Genomic DNA, 22421 nt, shown 5'->3' with positions numbered 1-22421 from the left:
GTGTTCTCATCTAATTTCGAGGGTACCTGACACACACAGCACACAGCGATCCACCAATCACAATCATTCTTAATCAGTTTGGAGTGAGTCGCTGCTAACAATATTGAAAAATGAGCAACGAACAAGAGAAAATCACTGTAAATGAAGACTTGGTGGTGAAAAGAAAAGCAATGCCAGTAATCTGGAATTATTTCGGCTACAAGAAGGATAATATTGAAACATATCAGTGCCTTCCACCTGTTGCCACAACAAGAGGTTACGCAACTAATTAGTTTGACCATTTATGTCGGCACCACACAGCTATTATATACTGCTGAGTAGTTTTTCCATATCGCAGGGTTAAAAAAAAAAAGTCACAATGTCAGTTTTTCCAATATCATGCAGCCCTATGAGCTAGTACCGAATTAAAACAACGATCACAAAAAAAAACTGTAGAAATATCAGATGAGAACTTTTAGTTGCCAAGTTGGTGTGAATAGATCTTTTTTATGAAGTCAACGTTATGTAGTTGTAGAGGGTCGGAGCAAGATTCAATTTCTAAGCACATTTTCATGGTTCAACTTACGGCCTAAACGGTTGCAGTCTAATCACATGCTTGTTGAGGCGGGTAGGTAGGTTTGATAAGTGATTGACAGCTATAATTGCTAATCGTTGATCAGATTCTGTCAGATGTGACCCAGGCAGGATTCTATCGCTCTGTTCTGTGTCTCAGCAAGAAAATGTGGAGTTATGCTTCTAATTTGGTCCAAGAAGAGAGAACTGCGGTATTTTTTCATACTTTTTTGTAGTGATGTCAGCTTTTGCATTATTACTTTTATTAGTAGTAGTAGTATTGTATTGCATAGTAGTAGTGGTGATGGCAGTTTTATTTTATTTTGTCAAATTGGGAAATATTCCATATTCTGTCAAAGTGCTCCAAGTCTCTTAAAAAAAGAGTCTGACATCTGTTTATATGGGTCTTGGTGCTTACTTGTCCCCTTCAAAGATGACTGTAGCTTTGGTACAACTCACACTATGTTTATAGTAGAAATTCTCTCTCTCTCTCTCTCTCTCTCTCTCTCTCATAGTAGGATCTTCTATTATACGTATATAATATGTAGTATGCAAAATATATCTTAATTTGCCATATTATCACCCTTTCAGAGGGACTGAATCATTCCCACTCAGCTGCTAAGTTAACTTTCATTATAAACGTACTAGTGTAATTACTGTATTTTTAAAGACTGTTGCATTTTTGTAGAATTAATGTTACGAGGCTAAAGAGCTTAGAGTAGTTCATTTCTGTTTTTTTTTTTTTTTTTTTCCCAGCAGCTGTCTGCATTGAAAGTGTTCATTTACTCAAGTGTAGCTTCCACACTTTGTGTAATGTGCTGTTTTTTGCTGCTGCTCAAGAAAAAAAAAAAAAAAAAAAAGACTGACAAAATGACAACTTCAAACAGTAAGGAATTAACGGTACCTCCCTGAGCCGCTGGTCCGGCTGCAGATCTCTGGTGTGTAGTCAGTCTGATTTATGCAGATGTTTTGTGGAAGCAATGGTGCAAAACTTGTAAGTGTGTAAAACATTTTTGGTTCATGCCACATTCTCAGTAATTAATAGGAAAAACTGCAGCTTTCACAGATGTATGCAAAGTTAGGAAAATGTCGACTAACGTTTACTTCATTGATGAGCTGATTTGTTTTGGGTTTCTTGGCTCCAATTACATGCAAAAACACAGATTTAGTCAAATAAAAACAAGAACAAAAAGCCATCCCACCACAGTCTAAGCTCTCTACAGTAGAAGCCTATGGAAAATTACAGATTTAAGGTAAAGTGTAAAAACTTGGTTTTCTCATAGGAGACAATTTTCACAAGGGATTCTCAGGGATTATGATTCTAAGAGAATATTAAGAACTTAATATTGTTATAGTTGATTGAAGTGATGATAAGAAGCAGCTGAACAGATTTATACTGAGCAAAATGTAACTATGGAATAGGAGTAGATCAGTGGTTCCCAACCTTTTTTGACACATGACCCCATTTTAACCTCACATTTTTTTTGCTAAAATTAATTGGTTTTTGATCATGTAATAGTTTGCTATACTATGTTGCAAATAAACGTTAATTTTAGAAGACAATTAGTCTATATAATGTATATTATTATGGACGGAGGCAGAAAAGCCAGGTGTAGATTACTGCACAAAGTCAGAATTTTATTTTTCTTGGTCAGGATAGGTACAGTCAGTCCAGCTTGGATTTACAAGGCTGACAATTAATACTGAACAAACAAGAACTCAAACTATGAATTATGAAAGAGCTGCAGCATCTTAAACCGACAACAATGAACATTTGAAAAATCAACAGTACCACAGTGCTTTAGTTTCAGCTTCAGAGTTTGTCATGTTTTATGTATTGGGATTGTCTCTGTCAACTCACCATATATTTTTATTTGTAAGTATTTATTTTTTAATCAATTACTAGAAATTTCAGGTGACCCCATTTGAATTTCAGGCGACCCCACATGGGGTCCCGACCCCAAGGTTGAAAAACACTGGAGTAGATATAAATAAGTTGTGTCTATGCAGTAAATATAATGACAGTTTTTTGTGTTTCCTGAAAAATCTGAAAACATTATTTATTATTTTAGGAAGGTGACAATGTATCTACTCTCACTTGTAAATACTGTACATTAATTATGTTATTCTGAGGTTTTTTTCTTGCACATACTCAAAATAAAAATCAGGAAAAAAACTTAAATCCTGAAGAAACTCAGGTAGGAAAAACTGTGTGTCATGCCTCTTGTTTCTACCTCATACAATCTTTTGGCCAGATCACCGAGCCTTAGATACAAGAGTCTTTTCTTTTTAATTAATGTTGCCTTCCACACAGCACCCATTAAACAGAAGTGACTGCTTCGACTGGTACTATATTACAAGTGGTGTCCTATGATGAGTCCTCTTCTTTTGAAGTCTATTTTTCAAGGCTGAATAAGTCATAACACATACACTAGGCTGGCTGATGATACAGAAGATTTCTCCAAAAAAAAAAAAAGAGCCAGGACACGTGGCCTCTGAGGGTGGAAGACACCACATCCATTACAGACTAGTTATTTACTCTGCAGATGCTTCAGGTGAACCTGCTATTTTCCTTGTATGAAAATCTAACAGGTTTAGACTGCAAATGAGACTGCAGAAGAAGAAATCACGAAGCGGTGAAGCACTGAGCACACACATTATCTAAAAATGCAGCTATTAACAGCAGGTAAGAGACATTTACACGGAATTTCAAAATGTTTGAACCAGAACAACTGCAGATAGTAAAAATGACAACCCTTCTCTGAAATGTTCATGTGGTGTGTCTACATCTTCTCAGTCTGTGATGTCTGCATGCTGATTATATACTGTTGCTTATAAAGCGCTAACGTGTAGGTGGAGATATATGGAATCCAAGAATTCATATTTGGAAACTCATTAGAAATGACAATATGCAGACTGTGTATTTAATGTGTATGTGAAACTGCAGCCACTAAACCTCAGGTTGGAACGTCTGAATTCAACAAAAACAGACTTAGTGCTCCTGCTATCCTCAAATCACTTACTGACACTCTGCACATGCCTAGAGGAGACAAGCAGAGAAAAGGGAAAGGAATTTGTGAGAGCCATTTAGGACAGCTTATTTGTTTCTCTATCATCAAAAATGTATTTTCTATGGCGGCAAAACACCCCATTATAACTGGCAAGGCTTCTGCCCAAAACACACCCCATTCCATTTGAGTTTTTATGTACTGCTCACACATTAAAAGAATCAATCATTGCATTATGCAGTCTACCTGTATAGACCCCATAACCATTTAACTAAACAGAGACAACCCCCACAAATGTAAAAAAAAAAAAAAAAAAAAAAACCTGCATACATAGCATAATATAGTCCTTGTGTGTTTTTTGTAAGTCTGTTTTAATGCATCCACTTCTACTCAGATGTTGGTAACTCTGTGCTTGACGAAATGATTTTTTTTTCCATGTGAACTACTTCTTTCTAAATCTTGTAAATTAAGTAATAATGGCATAAAATATATGAACCCTGTTTTGCATAAGTGATTTTATACAGGTTTCAAAATGTTTTAAGAATCTCAACTGTGCAAATGAATTATCCTGTTTGACTTGAATTTGATTTTGTGTGCAATAATGGATCTATCTCTCTTAAAGGTCAGGTGAAAGTAATTTGTTGTGTTGCAATGTTGTTGTTTTTTTAACAACTGTCAGCTGAGGTTACTGGTGTTCTGCACCAACTTGTAATTTGACAAAGATATTGTTTGTTGACTCCTGTTTTCGTCCTTTCTTCTGACATTCCTGGAGTTCAGTGGAGACATGCACATCTTTTTCAAAGTCTGGCTTTGTGAACATGCTTCTATGATTATTTGTCAGTTTTTCTTGAACCACAACAAGAATCGTAAACATTTTAGAAATGTTTACAGCCGAGGAACCAGATCATGACAATAATACTGAAGCTAAATGCATTGTAAGACAAAAAAAAAAAAGAACATCAGGGCATTATGTAACAGTATTTACCCATTAACATATGCAATGCTAAATATATTTTTGCATTGAATATATTCACACTGTAGCTCTGTTAAGTACTTATGTAGCTAGGCCTACATTTACCTCTGTCTTTACCACCTTTGCCATTTCTAATAGAGTTAATGCAAAGTGTCAAAACAGAACATAATGACTGATTTGAAGTCAATTCTGTATAAATGGTATCCACTAAGGTGAGGACACATTCACACATTGGCTGAAAATATTCTAACCCAAGTAAAAAATTCATGCTTATCCTAAGGCGGAATCCATTTTCCTCATGAAAGTACACAGATGTGAGGAAAAAGGTTACTGACTGGAGAAAGAAAATAGAAGAGGTGGAGTTTATGGTGACATTTGAGATCAGTCATAATTAGGCAGCTGACATCCGTATGGGTGGCACATTGGAGATTTTAGGTGGAACAGACTAATTAACAGGTCAAATTTGCACAAATACTGCGACAAAAATGGCTGTGCACACATTTAGAAGGCATTATGGGTTATCTTGACTACCTCAGTCCTTGAAGGTGAGACGGGGCTTAAAATAGCCTTCTGAATTAAATACATACAATCTATTTTTGATGGTCACACCCTTTAGGGCAACTAATTTACCTTTTACTCATGTACCACTGGTGTAAAGGATGTCAGCTTTTAATTAGGCGCCATAAATTATGATGATACAGCTTTTTCCCTCTTGCAGCGGGTGCTTCAACTGACACTCATCCTCTCCGTTATGTCACCTTGTCTTTTGTTAGATTTGGTCAAAGGTGTGAATCCCTCAGTAAACACAAACACTCATTGCACCTGCCATGTCAGAAATAATCATCAGCATTTTGCATAAGTCAACCTAATAAACTAAAAACACATTGACGTTATTTGATGTGTCCCGTGGGCATCTGCCTGACGCTCTGCCACTAGTAAGCTCTGCATTTCCACAGTGCACTACTGTCTCATAATCCAGATGTATGCCGTGTCGCAAACAACTCTCTCTCACTCGCTCTTCTCACAGCTTTATGAATCTTACATTTTATTCCATCTCTTTTCCCTCAGCCTTGATTCTTTTTTTGGAGGCATCTTCATTGGAATCACTCAATCTTTCATGGTGGACATGCACTCATCTACAGCGGTGTGAGGCTTGAAACTTAAATTACGTGAAAATGACATTTATTTATTTTTATACTGACAATGTGTACTCTCACACAGGCAAGGTGTTAGTGTGAAGGTATCTTTTAAGTGTGTCCATATGAATTATTTTTCTGTGCAGGCCATTGTAAAGTAAATAATTTAAGTAACTGTCATCAAGTTGTATTTAAGTTAAATAGCAAAAAATGGGTTAAGAAACAAGATATTTAATAAATATTGAAACTCATTAAAGTAGCAATAAAAACATATTTAGTCAGGCTCCTTTAATCATGTATTTCTTGATCAACATTAAAATTAAATCTTTGTTAAACTAGTAATTTACTGAACTGGAATCTCTTATAACTGCTTCTGCTTATATTACACTCAACATTTCTAATGTTTGTTGATACTGTGAAATGAAAAAAAGTTTTGTAGCTTTTTTCCTGAAGTGGATTTATTGTGCACATTTCCATGCCTATATTTCCATTCTAGCACTGTAGAATAGCTTTATATGATTTGCATTTCAAAAAAAAAAAAAAAAAACTATGTATCTCATATAGGCTAGTTACTGTATACAGAGAAACAGCCCCGACCCCCTCCTCAAAGCCCACTCTGCTCGGATCAGTGTTCAAAGAGCCTACCGAGCAAATGCACATCACCAGCTTTAAAGGCTTCATAAACAAGCAGCAGTAAAAGAAATACACTTATTTTACTTGTTCTTTGTTGGAAATACATAGATTATGGACCATCTGAACATGTTTCAGCCTGGATGTGGTCTTGCACCAGGCTCATTTTTGGTCATATTCTATTCTTTTCCTGATTAATATGAGATATAATTGTGAATTTAGCTGTTTATCATAAGCAGATTGCTGTATGGTTGCCTCCAATAACAAGCATAAAAATATGGTTAATGCGCTAAAAAGCCATCTAAAGTCAATAACCAATGTGTGTGTTTTATTTGCATGTTGTGATTAGAATGGATAATCGCTGAAAACAGGGATTAGTTTTACACATGTTTGCATGATACATGACAAGATCCCCTTGAAAAGAAAAAAAAAAAGTCAGTATAACAGGAAATCAGGTGCTGAAATCACACAAGTAAACAATACCCCACTGTAAACATTTGTTCTATAAATCCTGCCTTCTCTGCATATTTTCCCACAGATGTTTTGCATTGGTGTGGTGCTTTTAACTTCAGCTGGAAGCTTATGTGATGTAATCAGTGTCCTCATCAACATCTGCATCAGCAGCATCATCAGCTCTGCCATCAGGCACATAGTCTTCATCATCCACATCACAGCCGTCATTATCCTTATCATCATCCACTTGATCCACATCTTGACCGCTAACTTATATCGCTACATCGTGTTGTCCTGTTGGTTTTCATGTTGCATAATTTCCAGACAGACACCTAACCCTTCCAATCACTGTGGTGCTCAAAATGTTTGTACCTGTACTCTCTTCAGAAATTGTTTTTATCTGTGCCATGAAAGCTTGATTATGAAAATATGGATTATAATTGTAAACTGAGAGCAATAAAAATTCCAGCAGCCAATTATACACAGCATTGAGGTCTTTTATTGTGGCAACGGTCGTGCTGGTGGTGTGAGTGTTTGCATTATTTTCCCACTCAAACCACCAGTTTGTTTTGCTGGTAGAGTGCTCACTGCTACAATAGGTAGATATAGTGTTTTAGTTTGAACTACGCCCAGGCAGAACCAATTTACCGTGTCTATGTGCTTGCTGGAACAGTATGTAGGCCATACAGTACAGGAGTTTCCATTTTCACTGTGGCACAGGGCAGTAGAACAGCTGACATTTTCACAAACCAGCAAACCAGGTAATTAGGTAGCAAACAACATAACCTCGGCTACAAGCACAAACATGTTACAGAGCACCAACGTCCTCATTAAGTAAATGTATTAATGAACTGTAGTCATAGGAAAACATAAAAATGCATGCACATCTGCTTCCTACATAGCTACAACTGTAAAACCATTTCAAATGTGTGTTTCTGAAGTGCCATTTGCTTTGGCTTCCACTGCAAAAAAAAAAAAAAAAAAAAACAGAAAAAAAAAAAGTGATTTAAATGACAACAGAACAGGCATCATCCAGCTTGTACGTCTGCCTGCTGCATAATGAACTGCCTGTAATCACCTTCTCAGTCCAATCCAGCCGGATCACAACACCAAACCTTATCGCTCTCTGGGGTGGAGGTCGTGTTGTGGCCATCAGGGGCTCAGGCTGAGGCACAAAGGCACCCAAACATCATTAGGCAGAGTTTAGCCTGGGTATAGCTGTCAACATTACATATATTCACTCAATCTATTGGAGGAAAAAAAAAAAAAAAAAAAACAGAACATGCTAGGACACACTGAATATAGCTGCTATTTGTCTGAGATATATTTTAAAAAGACTGACACCCTCTGGCTTCCACCCACTCTACTCAGCTCCAGCGTATAATAACATGAGTGATGTGTGTGGACTAGTAGACAATGGCATGGAGCACCATACGGTCAGCTGCTGTCAATCTAACACAGGTATATACAACTGGGAATGAGAAGGAAAATGTTTTAGCCATCTACTTTCATCAAATATTCTGAGGCAGTGTATACTCTCGATGTGCCAATATTTTTAGATGCTAAGTACTTGTATTGTAATATTGATCGGGTTGTTGGCCATATGCTAACATATAATAAATGACACTGAAAATCGATGGACTTGCAAATGACGCTGTTAATCTGTAATGGTCATTTTATAGAACATGTACCTGTGGAGTGCTGGGGGTTCATCGGTTAATTAGCTAGTGTGAACAGATAAGTGTAAGGGTGAGTCTCTAATACATGAACATGTGTTCTGCTTGTCAACAATGGTCAATGAGTGGTTAAAATCAGTTAAAATACTAATAGATAATGACTTGAAGGATCACTTAAACCCTCTTTTTTTTTTCCCTTTTATACGAGAGCCTGTAGTGTGGTATCAGACAAACATTTCCTGTCTAAGACGTGTTAAATGCTTTGTAATGGACCTAATGATAATGCATTTTTGTGTAAAGCCAGCTGATAATTCTTGGTTGTCAGCAATTAAATAATCAGCAATTATTTTTGCTAATCAATTTATTTGAGTCTTTTAACCCAAAAAGACCCGGTGCTACTTTTGTGGCAATTCCCAAATAATTTTTTTCCTCTATTCTTAACTTTTCTAAAGTGATTTATCACTATTTATTCTAATATTATGCTCAGTATTTTGCATTTTCAAGTGAAAACATAGTATTTTTCTGATTGAGGCTCATAAAAGAGCAGATTAAAGTTGAATGTTATTATATCAAAAACAGAGAAAATGAAGGGAAAAGTGACTATTTCAATAAAATCTATCATTAACTGAACATAAAACTAAGTGTCTCCATCCGCTGTCATTGATCCAACTCCATGGGTTTTACTGGTGAATCAATGTTGTAGAAGACGACGGCGTTTCCATGTAGGGATGTAACAATTACCAGTATAACGATAAACCGTGGTAAAATTACCAATGGTTTGTATTACCGTTTAAATTGTAATTATCATGATAACCATGTTTGATTACTGTACTTTCCTGGAGAAAACACCTATGCAAAGATCTACTTTTACGTCAAATATTTGAGTATAGTTTTAATCTATTACAATTTTAATTTTATATACCTAATATTTGGAACCAATATTCACTTTGAAAGTCTTTGAAAAAGTTCGTTAAGCATCTTTGTGTTATTTATGCAATAAATTATATATATTTTTCAAATCGGATTTTATATATTTTTTTGTGTTTTCTGTCCTTTTAAGTTTTTATAGTAGGTTAAAGTGAAAAAATAATAGACAGTCGATATAAATGAAGATGTGCTGAAAAAAAAAAAAGATGCCAAACATGGGTATAGTAAACATTTGTTTATATAGTATATAAAGGCAAAATCACAAGAACTGAAAAATGGCCAAAATAGGCTCAGATGCCTAAGGGTTAATATTTGAATGTTTGTGCAACAGAAGGTACATTGTGCCTATTATTTTCCTTGGTTTTGTTGTTGGTTTTTTTTGTTTGTTTGTTTTTTCAAAATACAAATTAGTTAAATTATTTCAGTGTGTGTATTAGTACTTTTTGAACATTTTGAGCACAGTTTCAACAATACTGCGATAATAATGACAACCGTAATAATTTTGGTCACAATAACCGTGATATGAAATTTTCATATTGTTACATCCCTATTACCATGGTAACTACAGAGCATCTGAACATCCAAATGCATCACATCTGATGACCATGAAAAGATGACAAACTGTATTTTACACCAATTATTTACATGTATTGATAGAATTAGTGAATCAACATTTATTTAACTTTTAATGTCAGTAAATGATTTGGTCCCCAGTGGATGTTTGGGTCTTTATGGGTTAAGGAAAAGGCTAAACTGAATGTCTTGTTTGGGTGCCCACCAACAGCAGAGGGAAACACTTATTGACATTTTTCACCATTTTCTGTTGTTTTATAGACACAACGGCTCATTGATTAATCACAAAAATGCTTAACACATCAACAGACCATGAAAATAAACATTAGCTGCTGCCTAATTTCCACATGAAGTAGTAGATTTGAGTGTGCACATCCATCTTGCTCAATTCATTAGACAGAAAATACAACAGTATTTAACTGAAGAGGTTTTCACACCTGCAGCCTTTACTCCATTTGACTGAACCATCATTGATTTTCCTCTTTGGTGCGATTCATTTTCCAGGTGTGAACACAGTGATCACTGACCAAAACAACCCCACCAAGACCATTTAGAAGAGGTGGTCTTGTTACAATCCTAAACAAACTGCAGCAATTTGTTTGTGGTGAGAATGCGACCTGAACTCGATCCAGGCAAACTGGGAGGTGAACCCACACAAATGAGCTCACCTGCTCTTACAGTCTGGGCTGCACTGTATTCTGGGAGACCTATGAGCAGGTTTCTCACATAAATACGCTCAAGTACTGAACACACGACCTTCTTTGTGTATTTACTTTCCAGACACGTCTGACCAACATGGTGACAGGATGCACTTTGGTCCAATTTTACCTATTCATAAGTAAGTACTGATTCAGAGGAAATGCAGATGTGAAACACTGCAAGTTAACTCTGTCGCATTGAAAGATCTAAGAAAGCTCTGGAAGAGTTAGAAATATAGCCAACTACATAGTGCAGACAGACGCGCATTGTAAAAATAACATAAAATCATTAAGATGCTTTTTGTTATTAAATCAACTGTCAAAACATAGACAATTGCAAAAGAAATGAAGGCATAACTCACTGGCAGAGAGAACATTTACAGCTATCAAAGATCAATGAGGCCCTTCTGTTACTGTGAAACTTCTGAAATCTGCAATTTTTCACAATGCCTTGTCGAGAGATGCAAATACTATAAAACATAACCATCATGAAAGGGAACCAACTGATTTTTACAATATATGACAGTTCTTATATCGCAGCCCAGCTTTCCTCTTCGAGTAAAACACTATCAGTGCATGTTCTATAAATTAGATCCCGATAAAGATGTTGCTTTTAAAAATGAAATGAGAGGACCAGACCCTCCTGAGCTTCAGCCACATTACCAGGAGCCATCACTCAGCACTGCACTTGCTCATGAGGCTCTCCCATTAATACAGTGTACTGCTAATGATGGAAATGTTTGCCCTTGAAATCTCAGTTAATAAGCAGCTATGCTATGACATCCATGATTAGATCATCCAGTGCTGTCACATCTCATCCTGAGGAGGATGCCACCAGACAAAGCAGTGAGTGGGAGCAAGCAAGCATCCTACTCTCTGATTCCTTTCCTTTTCACACACGTACACAGACGCACACAAATTCATACGCACACACACACATCCTCTTCAGCCGCTATGCAACAGAAAATCCTGGGTTAATCTCGGGGAACAGCTTCTTGGCCAGGATCAGAGAACTCCACAAAAGCCCAATGAATGCTGACACTGACACGGTATGGAGCCTCCTCACACAGGTAGGACATGCAAGACAAACGCTTTTTTAGAAGAAGCAGCCCCGGGGCAAGGATGAGATTGATTTTGCGATGCAGCATTAGATGAGATTTCCGATGCATACTATAACAAATTAGCATGAATCTGTTCCCCATGAGAGAGGCCACAGACACCGAGTGAATTGAAATAAATGAGTGTCCCAGTGTTTACCGCCACACCATCCCCCCATGCTGCAGTCAGCTGGCCATCTAAGTGTGACAGGACTGGTTCAAGAACAGCGGTGTGATGGATGGACAGGCAGGCAGCTGCTAAAAATCTCTTCATTCACACCCAGCCCGATACGCCACTCACTGATCAATTGCGTCCACGTAAATCTGCCATTCGCCTTAATGTGACAGGTTAAGGAAAGGCGAAGGGAGCGCTCACAGGACTATGCCCTTTTAACCTCAACTCTTATTACAACAATGTATTTTACAAAGGCTGGCCAGGTTTTCTGCTCTGTTTTCATACGGAAAAGCTACCTTCCTTCTGCGGATATTACCTTGGAAAGATGAATGCCGTCGCTGGTGAGGATAATGCCGAGAATGAAAGAGAAAGATTCATTGAGCGATCTGCAACTTAGATAGTGTAAGACCCCAGCAGCCCTGTCAGAAGTCTCTGGCAACACATCTGATGCAAGTTCAATCACGGCGTTTCAACCGGCCAAACTGTAGCTAGGATTTTTCTTTTGGCTTGAAAGTTACAGCTGCTCAGTGCGGTATGTTGTGTCAGGTGATGTAGATAAAGTGTCTTATCAGGGCGACAGTCGAGATGAATCCTTGACCTTGCTCATGTCACTGATGTTTTAGTCAAAGATTTGCTCCAAGAAACATTTATTTAAATCCAACATGGACAAACTGTAGGTAAGAGCATCAAGTGATCCTGCCTCTAATACTAAGGGGATTTTAGATGATGATTAACATAAATAGTGAATGTCGTTTTCTTATCATAGTATACGACTAACAATAGTGTATTCATGGCCCTACATCACAACCAGAGATATTTATTAATATTTAACAATAGAGCACATGAATAAGAATTGCTTTTCTGTTTGTCTTTCAGACTTGGTAAACAAAAATAGCACAAGGCACATTTTATATGAATAACTTACAGTCTACGACTGAAAACTGTAAAGAAATTGAAAAAAATTAACAGGCATATATAGACATTAAATGAGACGGAGGCAGTGCAGTCAGATGAGGTCATTAAAAGAGCACCGGTCAGATCTCAAATGATGGAAAATAGTCTGTTTTTGCAGATTAAACGAATGCAGAGAATCCTCACATTTTCACATACATTCCAAGTAACTCCAGTTAGCTCAGAATAATTGCAAAGAAATGATTATGCAATAACAGTATGTCAACTCTACCACGTTTGACTATTTTTACTTAAAAAGTCATAAGTACGCTGGTGTCTCAAATAGTACTGTGCATTTTTGATGATGATGTATTTTTCTTATGAGATATATGTTTTATTCAAGGGTGGAAAAGCCAAATATAAAATGTAAAATTTAATATGTGATGATAATACATAAGTACTGATATTTTAGGAACGACTGGTTCACTTACAACCTAATAAGCTTCCAAATCTAGGCTGCTTAACATTTAATTTAATATTTTAGTTTGCTGGACCAGGAAAACACACTAAAGGTATCACTATATCACAATTACCAGAGTCCCAGAGGATATAAAGAAAGAAATTATCCATCTGTCTTTACATTAAGAGGAAATGCAGACCTAATGTGAAAAATTAACAAAAACAGTCATTATAGTCGTTATTCTTTTCCTCCTCTCCATTTTTGCTATCAGTGCTGTGTAGCAGATTTAGGCCTCACTGTGTTACCGTCTTCTGAGCACTGTAACTGCATAATGTATATCCTGACAGGGTGATATTGTGTTTTATATCTCTAAGGGCACTGATTATGCTGCCTGGGCACATTTTCGTTAACAGTGCAGTTTCAGCTTACTTTTCTCATGCTGTCACGCTGTAACAGCAATGGATGAGCTGAAATACTTACATTTGCAATGTAATGCAACACTTCTGAATGAGCAGGAGACACCTGAATGGAACAGGAAGACAAGCCTGCTGTTTCAAACTGCTTGGTCATGTATCATATATTTAATAAGGAATGCTTATTATAAACATCACCTTGAGGGGCTTCTATCTGCACTCTAAGAACTCATTACTCTGGATGCTGTTTTCACTGAATAAGAGAGGAACTGTACAATTATGAATGCAAACACTAGTTCATTGTTCAATTTTCCTTGGTATTGGTGTCCTGCAATAAACCCTTTCTGAAAACTATACCAGAGACCACAATGACAACATGAGGGGCCTGTCAGTAAAAAAAAAAAAAAAAAAAATGCATCTGGTTCACACAGAGAGAAATATTTGTTTCCCTTACATATATATATAAAACACTGTCAGTCGAGACACAGCAAATGTACCATTATTGCTAGGGGAAAGACCCTGAATGGCCTGTTCTCTGTGTGGCTCTTATCGTACTAGAAGACTTAATAACTCATGTTATCACAAGTTTGGCTTCCATTTCACCTTCAGCCTGGTTGTAGAGAAAGAGAATGACTGGCTGAACCAAACCCTAGTAATATGGAAGTATGGGGCATTAAAATGCTGTTTTTCTTGATAATGCAGTGTCGAAAAAAATTGTGATCTCACTGCAAAATAAATGGAGAAAAATATGTGATATTAGTGAAAAAGAAAGGATTTCTTCATAATGGCTGCAATACGTCAAGCTAATTTTACTGCCATGTACGCGTACACAGCTGAGCTTTTTCAAAAACATTTTTTTTTTCTAAATGTTTGCCAGTTTGACAGGCTCCAATGTATCAGACTCAGTTGAATCCTGGGGAGCTTTCTGCTTCCAGAAAATTACAGACCACCTTCATTTCCCTTCCACCTACTCTACCACCTGTTGGGAAAATAACTGGCAATTTCACTGACTATTATTTCACCAATAAATAACAATATCAATCAAGCATTTGAAATCAGCCGCTGCTGTACAAGCAGTTAAAAAAAAAAAAAAAAGTCCATATTTGGACTTGAATAAGGTTCTACTTCTGAATTACTAACCTTCCAGCTACTTTTTTTTTTTTTAAACAAGTGGCACAATGACCCACATTGTGAGTTAACCAAGAGTGCACTGCCGGTGTCACAACCCTGACTATGGGGCTTCCAGCGATTTCCAGCCATGTACTGTAAGCTATTGTGTCCCTGATTCTAGTGATTTAACTGTCTCATTTCAGTTATTTAAGTAAAGTGCATTAGAGATAACTCACAAATAATTAAATAACCTAAACTCCCCAAAGGTGCAGAGAGACAAAGATCTCAACAATGACCTTTTTTTTTGTCTTCACCATCCAGGGACATAATCCCTGTTCGGCTGTGCAGCTGGCATGCAACTGAGTCACGCGTCAGCCCTGATTAGAAGCAGCAGTGGTCCGCGGGCCCCATTCCTCTGCCAGAGCCAGGAGTGGAAAAGGCCAGGGCCACCACTTTCAGTCTGTGGATATGACCTTGATGGGGTATGATCGAGAGGAAGCGACACGATTCGCCATGCCACACAATATCTGTAACCTTCCACTTCCCCTGTACGCATGCTGAAGCTATTGGAGCTGTGACACACACACACACACACCATGTCAACCCTGCCCTGTTGTTATTTCGAGCAGTCTCCTCCTTCATGTCATCCATTCATCCATCTCTCTTTGCATACTTTGTATATGCAAAGTGCAGCTTTACGAGATAATACACTGTAGAACTTCAAACATTAAGCAGCATGCTGCACCATGCAGCTACATTATAGAAAGAGCAACAAAATTATCTCCAGTATTATTCATAAAACTATGTTCAATCATTAGTCGTATTATTTCAGTTCTCTTTGTGGCAGCAGTGACACATTTTCTGTTTTACATAACTATCACTATCCAGACCCATAAATCTCACTGGAAGCAGCTATAGAGACAGATGTCTTCTGAGTCCGTTCACAGCAACACGAGTGTGGTGAAGATGGCACCGAAGGCACCAAAAATACAAAGTGGTGAGTAAAATCTTGGCAATAGCATATCATGTGTCAAAACAGAGCTGATAAGGATAAAAATAAATATGCGAATTGCCATGAGATGAAAATACAAATGAAGCATGACCAAGGGAAAATAAAATGCAGTATAACAAAGAGAGAAAAATGGAAACATAAATCCAAGGCTGTGACACACCCTGCTGCTGTTTTCCAATATATCCTCAAAAAGTCATGTTTAGTAATGCATTAATTCAGTGTTCATGTTCAGAGCAAGGCTGCAATGTCTTGATTGGTGTCAACGTAGCTCTCATTTAGGAACCCATGCAGATTACTAAAGAATGCAATGGCATTTAAATGATTCTGTCAGCAGGGATTTAAAAGTACAGGCAAACAGCATGTGGTAATGAGAGCGTGGAATGGATGTGAGATGCAACACTGTGTGCTGTCCACAAATGAGGTGCTGAAAAATGCAACGGCAGCCAAGTTGCTGCGGTCACCTAATTCAGGTGAACAGGAAATCAGAGCTTGTAATGCTCTCGCCTCCTCTGTGAGCACACAGATTTCAACTTCCCTACGCTGAGTACTAGGTAACAAAATAGGCCGAGTTACAGTTGAGGTAAAATTTGCAAAGCAAATGGGTAGACAGGAGGTGCAGCAAGGGCAGCAGTGCATATGAGATGTGCAGGGGTGTAGCTCTGAACCTCTGGCACTGCCTCATTGTTAAACTGAAAAATAGAGCTATAGGAATGAATATGAGGAGTTGTGGGCCTTGAGTCACATTTCTACATTTGAAGCTATGACGCTGCCAACAACAGTCAAATAAATGAGCAATTCATGTAAATGAATTATGAGAATAAAATTCAGCAATCAATAATACACCCACTTTTGTATTCAATCAATGAACAATAGCCAATGATTAAGCAAACAGTCATTCTGTGTTTATCCAGATGCTCTATGCACTGCTGTAAATTAGTGTGAAGGACTGCCTGATATTAGTCAGTTTCAGATCTTGCATTGGAGCACATTCAATACGAACCACACCACCTCCTCAACCCTCATGAACTGGTGCTGTACTCTGCTGTATGGAGGCATCAGCTTCCTATGGGGGTGTGGATGTCTGGCTGCAGATACACAGACACATTCTTAGCACACAGGTAAAAGACCTTTTCTTATCATCCTCCAACTTTTCCTCATTTCTTGAGCAGCATCAGAGACACAAAGGGCCGGCAGTGAAGCTGCATTTATTGCTGATGATGTGGCAGCTGCTTGGCTTTTAAGACCAACTGCTGTTTCTCTCTCCCTCTCTCTTTCTCCTTCCGTTTATCTTTAAACTGGCCAGTCCTTTGGCACAGAACATGAAATCCCTCTCAATAATAAATAGGATACCTCGAGCATTTCTCAGACAAGGGCCCATACGTGCTGCATGGCTCAAACACCTTAAACCACCTCAAGTTCACTTTTATTTACAGAAAAAACAAACACAACCCCGGTGTGTGACATCTGGGAAAACCAAACAATAGACTACGGAGCTCGTTTGCATGTTTTTGCTCGGGCTGCAGTATTTATTCAAGGGAAAAGCCACCACTGTATGTTCTGTAGCCCAACCACAGGGCATGTCTTCCGGCACGCAATTAAGCAACCTCATCCGCAACCGTGTTGAATTTGGAAACCATACCTCTCCTCCACCCACCTCAACTGACAGTAAACACAGAAAACAAAGAAGCTTGCCTTCACATCTGGTATTTTCCTGCAACGTGAAGTGATTTTTCCATGAGACACCTCCGTAGAAGTGTCAATAATTGGTGTGCACAACCCAACAATTGAATCCAAAACATTTCTGGACCACTGACATTGAAAAAACACACGCACAGGCAACACACAAACACAACACAGCTTATCTTGTACCTTTCTACTGCAGAGGCTTTAAAGCTTTTTTCCCACCGTCCATGAGGTCGTCTGTGTGTGTGGAGGATGTGTGCGGTGTCATTTACCTGTGCATCATCCAGCGATCCGACACATGGATACGGCGAGGATTCACAATATTCCAGCCAGGCAAAAAAAAATACATTAAAAAAAAAAAAAATCCTAAAATGAGCAGAGATGGATGCGGCAGATGAATCTACGACCTTTGTCTTCAGAATGATAGTCTTCTTATCTTTAGATGTTGCTGTGTCGATGTAGGCAGGCAGGCAGGGAAGCCCAGACCTTCTCCGTACAGTCAGACAAAGATGCTTTCTCTCCTCCGCCGCACCGAGAGCAGCATCAGCAGCAGCAGCAGCAGCAGCAGCAGCAGCAGAGCCGTCATTCCCTCGACACTTGATGGTAATAGTTTGGTAGGTAGCTTATATGGGTTGAGGGCGCGGTCAGCTGCTGTTGACCAATCCTGCTCCCCATCAAACTATCATCCCCGTTGCCATGGAGGATTAAGCGGCGTTTAACCACAAAACTGAAACCGGCACAAGTAAAAAGCCAGTGCATGTACCTTATTTCACATCCATGTATAGGAGAAACCTGCAACACTACACCTCAGTGCACATAGGTGTGGCGTTTATTCATAGCTCTGTACGCTGACCTGAGATAGTAATGGGTTCAAGGTGTCATCATCAACAGCATCCCCCTCTCTCATCCTATACTGCCGAAGTGTCCTTGAGCAAATGACGCTGATCCCTCTAGTAATGACTTATAATTATAGTTTCAGTCCTGACCGAGTCCTATTAGTCGATTTGAGACTTTTTCAATTAAGCAAAGGAGACACTTTTTTTTTTTTTTTTTTTTTTTTTACAATCTAGAGGAATAAAAAACAAAATATGACTATATATTCTCCACACTTTTCAAGCATTCCTAATTCCTTAGTCACTCACTCTGCCACTGCAAAATTGTCTAATAGTTTGTTGTACAGCAAATTAAAAACTGCACAAGGTGAGTACTGTTTGACTCATAATGTACAATTGGGAAATGTTGGTTGCAGTGGGCATTGGTTTTCTTCTGCTTTCCTTTTAAACATGACACATGCACTATTGATCGGTTTGATTACATACATATTGATCTAATCTGATTCTCTGTATGGTGTCCTTGAGTGTTTTAAAAGCCACTTTTAAATAAATAAATGTGCTGAAAAATATTATTTTTATTATTATCATTATTATCATTATTATTAGCCTTATGTGTAATCCATACTTTTTCAAGGGAAATCTTCATGACCTGGGGGAATTAGAAGTAATTTGTAGACGTCTTTTCTCTGGTTTAGAAGAAAACCCCATATATTATGAAAAAAAAAAAAAGAAAAAAGAAAAGAAAAAAAATCCTTGTTGTAGTGGCCTTTCTGAATGAATGTAGAAACTATCCTCAATGTGCAAGTAACCTTGGTGAAAAAGCAGAGAAGTGGTTGTTGTGCTTAAAACTGGCAAAGAATGAATTTTGGTGAGTATTTAAGATTTTTTTTTTTTTAATTTTACACAAAAACCCTAATCTCTAATTGTTTATAGTTTGACATCATTTGATATTAAAATGATTCTATCAAAAAGGCCTCCTTTGCTTTGAATTGTGCTGTTTTTTCTATTCATCCTATTGTGCACGAGGCAAGAAGAGGTTTAAACGTAGCGCGGAGCCCATATTCTTTACCCGATGCATGAAAAACATGTTTTTTCCCTGGCAAAAACTGTCTCTTGAAATATGTTAAATCATTAACTTGCTTTTTTCTTGTTAATGGCTGTTCTTTTTGACTACGGCCTGTAAATGACCTCTGTTTTTCCATGCTAAGTTTGGACTATGACAACATTTAACCGATTGTTGACCTGACAGCGCTGACATCATGTGATGTCAGTGCCTTAAATAATTCACAAACATATTTCCTTTTCAAAACCTTTACGTTATCTGTGAAGAAATCATGTAAGATCTGACCCATAAATGGATTTTTGTGTAGCATATAGTACGAAGTCAGTGTAAAATGTATTTGACTTATCTGTGACAGCCGACTCACACATACAAATTTCTAAAAGCCTGTTAAGGTGAGCTGGTAGAGGCCTAAGCCTTCCTTCCCTGAGATAAAATCAAAGCAATCTTGAATCTGAGGATGATGTATGAATAATGAATGCTCTGAAATGTTTTTGCTTGTGAAACAATTCAGCCCGAGCAAGTAAATGGGGTTGAATACTTGACTACAGCTACATTTCACAACATCACTGCTAAAAATTAATATTAACACAGTTTTTATACTTTAATACTCAGTCCAGTGTGATTAAACAGACTGCTGTGGTTGTGGGTGGACAACTGTACAACTATAAATGATTTCATTATGAGTGAAATGCCTGAATTACATTGATAAGTGCATGCTTCATTATTATAAATTAGGAAAACAGCAGCCAAACAAAAGACAAGCCCAGCTACTGATTTCTGAAGAAACGTCCCCAGAATGCATCTGTCTGCCAGTCACATAGCAGAGATGTTGTACTGAAATCCAAGTACTGTGCTCATCGCTGGGCTGATTTCATCCAACTCGCTTCTGAAGAGCAAAGTTCGTACACATTTTTCAGGTTAAATGTCTGAGTTAATTCTACTCTGTGTAGCGGTCGAGTGCTTATGGATTCTGTGTCTCGCCATCTTATCTTACCTTGAGTTTCTCAATTCATCCTTTTGTTTTTCAATAAATGTACAGTGATTTAGTGCTGTTGGTTTTTATCAGCAAAAAGAATGACAGGTTTAACACAATATTAAATGCTTTGAATATAGTTTGAATTTCAAATGTTCTTTTTCTCACAGCTATGTTGCTAATTGTTTTACGAAAGATAAACTGCAAAATTGTTAGTGCTTCATATTTCAGCACTCATACTTCCAAAAAGATTTAAGCTTCATGATTGTTTTTGGTGCGAACGCGTTAGACACTGAGCAAAAGGATTTGTTAATGTAATCTCAGAAACACATGATTTTGCATGGACACTGACAATCTCCGCCCATCTTTGCTAAGTTGCTAGGGAAGTTGTTAATAATAGCGCAAAAGGTGTGGACAGCAAAACTTCTCTGCAAGAAACTTCTTTTCATTTAAAGTGAGGCAGTCTGAGTCGTTTCTAGCCATCTGTCACTGTGTCGCTCTGAAGCCATTTGCAGTCTGAGATATGGTGTGTAGCATTCCACTTTGGGATACACTCAAACTCTGACTGATACAAGGTTTTCTGTGAACATCTTCAGGTCTTTATGCACTAAAAATCACCTTACTGAACAGCTGTGTGTGCCTCTGTGTGTGTGTTTTAGTGACCTATCTAAGACAATTATTGATTTTTGTTCTGGTCTAAGCCAGAGAGAAGCTCTGTGGCCTGTGTGAGGAAATAGAGGTGCTCATCTGCTCTGCTGCAAGATACATATCCACAATTGCAATAAAATATTGAGCAAGATCCGTATTATGAGAAAGCCCCCAGGACTAAAGTAAAGCATGCATGTTATTGAATCCACTTTCTGGGCTACAGCAGAAAACTGAAGAACAGTCACCCACAAGCAAGCAACATTTTTCAGGTTTTGCAGTTTTTGCAATACACTGTACTGTGCAATTCAGGCTATGTGCTTGGTTCAGTTGGGTTAGTAGTATTAAAAAATGTACAATCAGAAAAACATTTTCTGATGAGGAAAAAAAATAATCTTTTGCACAATATGTTCATAATACATCAACTTCTTTTGGACAGATTTTTGTGCAAGTTTGATAGCAATTTCATTTTTGACCCGTTTTGGTCACCACCAAATTTTTCCCATTTCTAGTTTCCAGTCACAAAATGAGAATGTCACTAACTCCTTTGTTGATGCCAGGTATGCAACATGAAGTGGGCAAATAATTTTCAGCCAAAATAGCTACATGCTGCAACCAAAAAACAGAAAAATATTGAGAGTGCTTGGGAAAATGACTGAGCAGCAAAACAGCAGAATAATGATAAACTGTGGGTTTATTGATATGAATTATGTTTTTTCATTGTGCTGAGGGTTTTTTGTGCAGATGAAAACCTAAATTGGTGCATCTAAGGTTATAAAGGTTGATTATTATTGCACAAATAGTACCGCAGCCGGAAAGTTCTGACAGTGAAACACATAAAAAAAAAAAAAAAAAAAACATTTTCTTGTGTTACAGCCTTCTTCAAAAATATATTAAATTATTTTTAATTTTTACCTCACAATTCTACACACAATACCTCATAATGACAAAGTGAAAAGTGTGTTTGACATGTATTAAAAATAATACTAAAAAAACACAAATGTAACACATACTTAAGTATTCACTCAATACTTTGTTGACACACCTTTGACAGTATGATGCTACAAGCTTGGTTCACCTATTTTTAGGCAGGTTCTCCAGTTCTTCTTTGCAGAACCTCTCCAGCTCCATCAGGTTGGATGGAGAGTGTTGGTGCAGTCATTTTCTGACTCCTCAGATGTTCAAAGGGTTCAGGTCTAGGTTCTGGCTGGGCTCAAGGACATTCTTAGAGTCGTCCTGAAGCCTCTGCTTTGTTTTCTCGGCTGTGTTTAGTGTTCAAAGATGAGTTTTCACCCCGGTCTGAGGTCCAGAGCAGGTTATCTTTGACGATGTCTCTGTACGTTGCTGCATTCATCTTTCCCTCATCCCTGATTCATCTCCCACTTCCTGCTGTTAAAAACATCCCCACAGCCTAATACTGCCTCCACCATGTTTCACTGT

The 22421-nt window shown here is 37.8% G+C and overlaps 1 protein-coding gene across 8 annotated transcripts in view; it reads right to left on the bottom strand.

The window, feature by feature from the left end:
* LOC115432839 (neurexin-2-like) overlaps positions 1 to 18186 on the bottom strand; it is a 166881-nt gene extending 148695 nt beyond the window's left edge. For 5 of the 8 annotated variants that reach the window (XM_030153879.1, XM_030153883.1, XM_030153877.1 and 2 more), the window contains exon 1: positions 17740 to 18185. The gene's annotated coding sequence lies outside the window, so the exon portion shown is untranslated. Of the gene's footprint in view, positions 1 to 17739 lie in introns of all 8 variants that reach the window. The other 3 variants (XM_030153876.1, XM_030153881.1, XM_030153882.1) reach the window with 2 other exon arrangements.
* Positions 18187 to 22421: the final 4235 nt, after the last annotated feature.

Source organism: Sphaeramia orbicularis, chromosome 14 (genome assembly GCF_902148855.1).
Source record: "Sphaeramia orbicularis chromosome 14, fSphaOr1.1, whole genome shotgun sequence".
Classification (NCBI taxonomy): domain Eukaryota; kingdom Metazoa; phylum Chordata; class Actinopteri; order Kurtiformes; family Apogonidae; genus Sphaeramia; species Sphaeramia orbicularis.
This window is presented reverse-complemented; position numbering and strand designations above follow the sequence as displayed.